The following is a 6,286-nucleotide window of genomic DNA, read 5'->3' as shown; positions in this document are numbered from 1 at the left end:
ACTTTTTTATTTATTTTATTTTATTTTGTATTTCTTTTTTCATTTATTTCAAAGCAGTATGACAATTAAGGCGAAAATATTTTTTTCATAGCTCCCACTTGAGTTTGTTTAGTGTGGTGAGTTGGTTCAGGTGTAAAACTGCATTCACTCAACTGTTAAAATAAACCAGTTGTGAACACATTCACGGCCAAACATGAAAAATCTTTTTTTTTTCATTGTTTTTGAATAAATGTGTTGTGCTTAGAAAAGATCCCTTGTCATCCGTGATTATAATATGTAGGGTAGGCTACAAATGTAGGCTGAATGATAAAGCATAGTACTGAAAAACAAAGCTAAATATTTGGAGTTGACATTCTTTTACTGATCCGGCCCACCTGAGAACAGAAAGTCTGAATCCGGCCCCAGAGCCAAACTGAGTTTGACATGCCTGGGATAGAGGTTTTGTGAACAAAGTCAAGAATGTCACACTGGGCCCAGAAGAAACCATCGTGTCCTATGATGTCACCTCACTGTTCACCTGCATCCCAACCAGACACCTCAATTTCCCACTAGTTCATCAGAACTGAAGAAGCTACTCGGATGAGTGGCGAAACGTCTTCAAGAAATTCTACAAGTCCAACTGACCTTATTCAACGCTTTTTGGATTACCATGACCTGGATGACTGAGCACCTTCACAGATGTTTTATTATTCGCCACAAATCCACGGCAGCCGACCTCTACTGAGTGCACATGAGCGCTCCAGCCTCGCTGCTCCGCTTCCGATTTCAACTCCGCATATCTATCTCTCTCGTCTCTTCAACTCTGTTTTCCCACGGAACAGAAATACACTTTCCTTTCTTTCTCAGACCACAACAGCACGTCCGGTCTTTTGAGGGTCACGGCTATCTGTTGTGGGACGCTCAGGGCGCCATCTAGGTCGGTCCTCAGCTCCCAGGCTACGCCCACACTTAGCTGCCCTACATTATGCCTGCGCCTTCCTGATCTGGCCTTATCTCCCTCCTGAACAAACATAATATGCTTATTCTTTTTTCTAGCAGCTGAGGAATTTGCTTGAATCTGTTTTTCCTCAATTGCAGCTGCTAAGCATTTCAGAACCTGGTGTATCTCCCTTGGGAGAGACTAACCCTGCAACTTGTCAAAATGTGGCTGAGCGTACATGCACAAGAACAAAGTGGGCAGGCAGCATCCTCCCCTGACCACCAGTTTAGGTTCTGGGGAGATGGCAGCACATCATAAACTGCCCCCCATCATAAATCTAATCCTACTAGCCTCCATGCTCCACAGCTCTCTCACGCTCTCACGACACCTTTCTTTTCTCTACACTCTCCCAGTTCACCCACTGTCCTTGCTTAGCCTGCGACACTGCCTTCATGCATCTCATTGCTTCCTCTTGCCTATGAATTTCCTCCACTACCATCTTCCTCTTTTCCGCCGTGGACGCCTTGCTCCACGGCGCCCCTGCACACAGTCCCAGGCCTCCACGCCCTTGCTGCACACGCCCCATGATATCCCTAAGCCTGAGGGCAGCCTGCGCCTCCTGAACCGCATATCTTGGGTTCCACTTTCTCCCTGTTTTAACTGTTTTTGTTTAACATACTGTGTAGTTATAACACAAATAATATTATGATGGTAGGGCAGGACAAGAGGTGATGGATTCCATTGCAATAGAAGAAGAGGAGGCATCAATGCCTGGACCATCCAGAGGTACAGCAGTTGTTGAAGATGGTAGGTGCGGTTCAGGCTTAGCAGTGGCATAGGGAAAGACGCACTGTTTGAATATTAAATTGTTTGCTTTTGATGTCTTTCCTTAGATAATGAAACAACCACTGTTCTATTTGTTTTTTGTTCATATTAGACTGGTTAACTGTCAGTGACCCCAACAAGGCCATATCACAGTGTGCGGACAATTTTCTACGTGTCCATGAATCCAAAAGTCCACTGCTTCTCAGCATGGACATCAGAAAAAGTCCTGCTGAGCAGGACGTGGCACTTCTATCATTCTACGAGCGACCTAATGTGGAATGGGGACGACCCTTGAATTACAAACCTTAAGGTAGCTCCAGTAACAAGTTTAAGCTGTCCAAAACTAATTTAAGTATTTAAAAAAAACTCTGTCTTTATTCTGTTAAACTTTAAATTGTGTTACAGGAGACACTGTTATTGGACATGTGGTGAATCGTTTTTTTTCTCCATGTGCATTGACAAGTTGAGGTCAGGCTTTTGCATCAATTTTGGTATGTATATAACAGAATCCTTCCAAATGCAAGCTGTACAACAATATTTATTCTTCTGTCTGTAAAGGTCTATGGTATTTTGATACGTTTGCTTTGTTTTATACCGAATGTTTGATGGGTTAATCTAAATGTATAAAGCTTGTATTGAAGATATCTAGGTTTTCCAGTCCATCATAAAACTGAAATGCATTTTCTGACAACTACTCACTTTCACATTCATCTTTGTACTCTTTAAGAAGGCTTATTACTTTTCTTTGTTGTCCTTAATTCGTATTTTTTGATATATTGACAGCAAATTCAAGCCTTACACGGCTCTTTGAAGGAGAGCCTGGCCATTTAGTTCCCTCAGCTGCGCATTTTCTTGTGGAAAGTGACATGTTCATGGGGGCGGGCAGAATGATAGGCCACTCCTTCCTTCCTTCATGGTGGACCTTGCCTGCCGGGACTCAGCCCTGCTGTTACCCATGTGTTACTTGGTGGAAGTCAAGAAACAGCGACAGTTACACTGGAGGACTGTCCAGATGTGGACATTAGAGAAACTATCAGGCTTGTATGTTTTTTCATTTCAGTAATACATTATGTACATTGTTTTGCCTTTTTATTGTGCATCTATGTGTATCTCTTTTATGAAGGAGATTTATGTCATTTATTGTCTTGAAGCTTGAAGGGGGGTCCATACTCTCAGAAAAGGAAAAGCAAAGTGTCCAGGACTTGGCCATTGCATGGGACCTCCCTTCCTTAGGGGGAACAGAAAGTCTGAATCCGGCCCCAGAGCCAAACTGAGTTTGACATGCCTGTCTTACAGCCTCCACCTGCTTTGAGACCTTGCGCATTCCAGGACATTACAAGGACTACACATTTTTTAAACAAGATATCCTGGCATGTATTTGGACTTGTCATACAGGATTTGGGTTTATCTGAATGACATCTGGGTCTGTATTTACACAGATTTTTGCATGTTAGTTGTTAGCAGTTGTTGTGTTTTGGACAAATGCAACTAGGACTATAAGCCATAGATTTCAGACCAAGCACTGTTAAATTCCTTGATGTTCTTACTCTGTTTTGACGGAACTGGACCTTAAGTTATTTAAAAGTTAACTTACACTGATTTCGTTCGCACAATGCTATAGTTTCAGGTTCTGTCTCATAGAAAAATGTAGAACGTTACATACAAAGTTACATGCATGTTTTTATTGACAACCTCTCCACTGTAATAAACTGTTAATGCAGAGGTTTCAAGTGCAATTAACTGTTTCAGTTAAGATACAATCAAAGGCAACAAAAGTGCAAAAATGTTTCGTTTCAAAAAAAAAACTCAAAACTGAAGTCTCTGATCAGTTCTTTTCAGAGCTCAAGAAACTGCTCACAGTACTAAACAGCAGCATTGTAAATATCGCTGCCATAGTATTGGGATGCAGCATTTGGTTGGACTGCAGCTCTTAAAGCTGTCATTTGTCCATCTGTGAGTGTGCATGGTGTGTGTGGAACAACGATGCTGTGGTGGTCATTGGAAGGAAGTCCACTGTTTTCCCACTCGATGTCAGGAATACTGATGACCTACAAAATAGAGAGCATTTTAAATGTTATGCAGTAACAGAAGGAACACTTTAAAATATTATTTTTTCTTAGCTTCAAATTCAACAGCTTAAACATAAAAACAAATGAATCATTAAAATCACATTTGTATATACCTCTGTTATCTGGCCCTTGAACTGGGTAATGTCTACGACCCAATTCCCACAGCTGGTTGGGGGTCATGCTGCTCTCTGTTCTCAGTGGATGGTTGTCCCAACCATCTCGTCTTCCTGCAGGTGTGGGAGGAAAACTAAGGGGCAGCAGAAAAGGTGTGTTTCATTGGCGATGTTGATGTTTTTTTTTTTTTTTTACAAATGGTGTAAAATCAGTGTAAAATATCAAACCTATTTATTAACTAAAACAATGCATCTGAATTTCTTTTCATAAACCACTATATTTAGAATTACATCTTGTTTTGTACACACTGCATTTTATTGCATCTTATGCAAATGTGACAAATGGTATATTATAATCCCCCTAGTATCAGTTGTATGCTAACATTGTATCACTACGTGCTATCTGTGTCAGGGCAACCAATCAGTAGTATCTATTCTAATGAACTAACCGTTGGTTGTGAACACTCTTGCCAGATATGAAGCTGCTCCTTCCAGTGCCACGTACTGTAAACATGAAGCATGCAACATCCACGTTTTCAACTCCCTGATCTCAACACAAAACACCTTCAAAGATCATATATATGTAAAGCTGGTTAAAGTTAATTGGTTGACTAATACAGTGCAATGAGAGTTGTTTCACAGAGCAGCCAATGGTAAAACTTTGATAGATTTACCTGAGAGGAACACCATACTTCTCGACAGATTCCTGGAAGAATGCCAGGGTGGTTGAGGCCATGTTGTTTGAGGCTGCGCCAAGATACATGATCTGGAGCACAAATACAATGACATGTCTAACAAGCACTCAGTCCCTTATTATAGAATTTTGAGCACCTTGTTCAAAACAAGTATGCTAACCTTGCGAGAAAAACCATCAACGTCTCCAAAGACAACAATATTGTAGCTGAAAGAATGAAAATTAATTTGTCAACTGTACATAACATACTGCAAGTACAAAACACAAAAAAAAAATAAAACGGTTGCTGATTGTAATAGACAAGCTGTGTGCCTTTTCTAGAGGATAGCTGTTATGGTGTATATAGATTTACATAGAAGTATTTAAATATGTGGATACTAATAACAACTTCATACTTAAAAACACTCTAAACTCATACATTTTGTCAAAAAGATTCCTTAATATGTATTTACCGAATCAATTTATGGTTTGTATCAATGTACATCAAGGCCTGGGGTCCTGGTACCGAGTAGGTCCATCTGACTATACACCCTAGATCAATTCAATTCAATTCAATTCAGTTTTATTTATATAGCGCCAATAACAATTCAAATCATCTCAAGATGCTTCACAAAAACCAGCCTGCAACCTCCAGAGCAAGCCTGAGGGCGACGGTGGCAAGGAAAAAACTCCCTTTTAACAGGAAGAAACCTTGAGCAGAACCCAGCTCATATGGAGGGACCCATCTGCCGAAGGCCAGCCGGTTAGAAACAGAGAAGATAGAGAGAAAAGAAGAGCAGGAGAAACAAGATAAACAAACTTCTGTCATAGATACATACATCAAGCGGAAGGAAACATGTAGGGTCTAGTAATATAACACATAGCTGATGATCTGTGACAGTTTGTGAGTATAACAGGAATCATGGGCAGGTTGGTGAATAGTTCATCTAGGTAGGAGTGGGCAACTGGAGGAGGCCATGATGACTGGGACAGATGTAGTTTATGGAGCTCCACAGGTCTGATACACAGCACTCCAGACCATGAAGACTGGGCTGGTTGATGAGGCCACGGCAGCAGATGTAGCTTAGAACTCCACAGGTCAGATATTCAGCACTCCAGACCAGAGACCCTCACAAAATGATGGAGGGGGAGGGGAGCGGAGGGGAGAGAGTAAGGCACAGTGGTTAGTAAATTATAAGAGATAGAAAATAAAATGATAAGATATTAGAGGACAGGAGCCAGAGAAGAAAGAGGAGAGGACATGTCCTCAGTGCATCGTCCCCCTGCAGCCTAGGCCTATAGCAGCATAACTAAGGAATGGTTAAGTCCAGCCCTAGCTATAAGCTTTGTCTAAAAGGAAAGTCTTAAGCCTGACCTTAAACGTAGAGACTGTGTCTGCCTCCCGAACCCAAACTGGGAGCTGGTTCCACAGGAGAGGAGCCTGATAACTGAAGGCTCTACCTCCCATTCTACTTTTAGAACCTCTAGGAACCACAAGCAGACCTGCACTTAGAGATGGTAGTGATCTGTTGGGACAGTATGGTTCTATGAGGTCTTTCAAATATGATGGAGCTAGGCCTTTCAGGGCCTTGTATGTAAGGAGGAGGATTTTAAATTCAATTCTAAAGTCTTAAAGGGAGCCAATGAAGAGAAGCTAAAACTGGAGTAATATGATCTCTCTTGCTAA

At 41.4% G+C, this 6,286-nt stretch overlaps 1 long non-coding RNA gene across 3 annotated transcripts; it reads left to right on the top strand.

Moving 5' to 3' along the window:
- The first annotated feature begins 1,215 nt into the window (after positions 1-1,215).
- LOC124996841 lies at positions 1,216-3,267 on the top strand. 3 transcript variants are annotated; one of them, XR_007110893.1, is made up of 4 exons: positions 1,216-1,726; positions 1,857-2,054; positions 2,150-2,785; positions 2,896-3,267. It is a non-coding gene; the product is annotated as an uncharacterized LOC124996841 (long non-coding RNA). The 3 variants fall into 3 exon arrangements; XR_007110891.1 differs by having other exon boundaries at positions 1,216-2,054; positions 2,150-2,235; positions 2,528-2,785; XR_007110892.1 differs by having other exon boundaries at positions 1,216-2,054.
- Positions 3,268-6,286: the final 3,019 nt, after the last annotated feature.

This window comes from Mugil cephalus, chromosome 19 (genome assembly GCF_022458985.1).
Source record: "Mugil cephalus isolate CIBA_MC_2020 chromosome 19, CIBA_Mcephalus_1.1, whole genome shotgun sequence".
In the NCBI taxonomy this organism is placed as follows: Eukaryota; Metazoa; Chordata; class Actinopteri; order Mugiliformes; family Mugilidae; genus Mugil; species Mugil cephalus.
The sequence above is the reverse complement of the archived record's forward strand: the minus strand, read 5'-3'. Positions and strand labels throughout refer to the sequence as shown.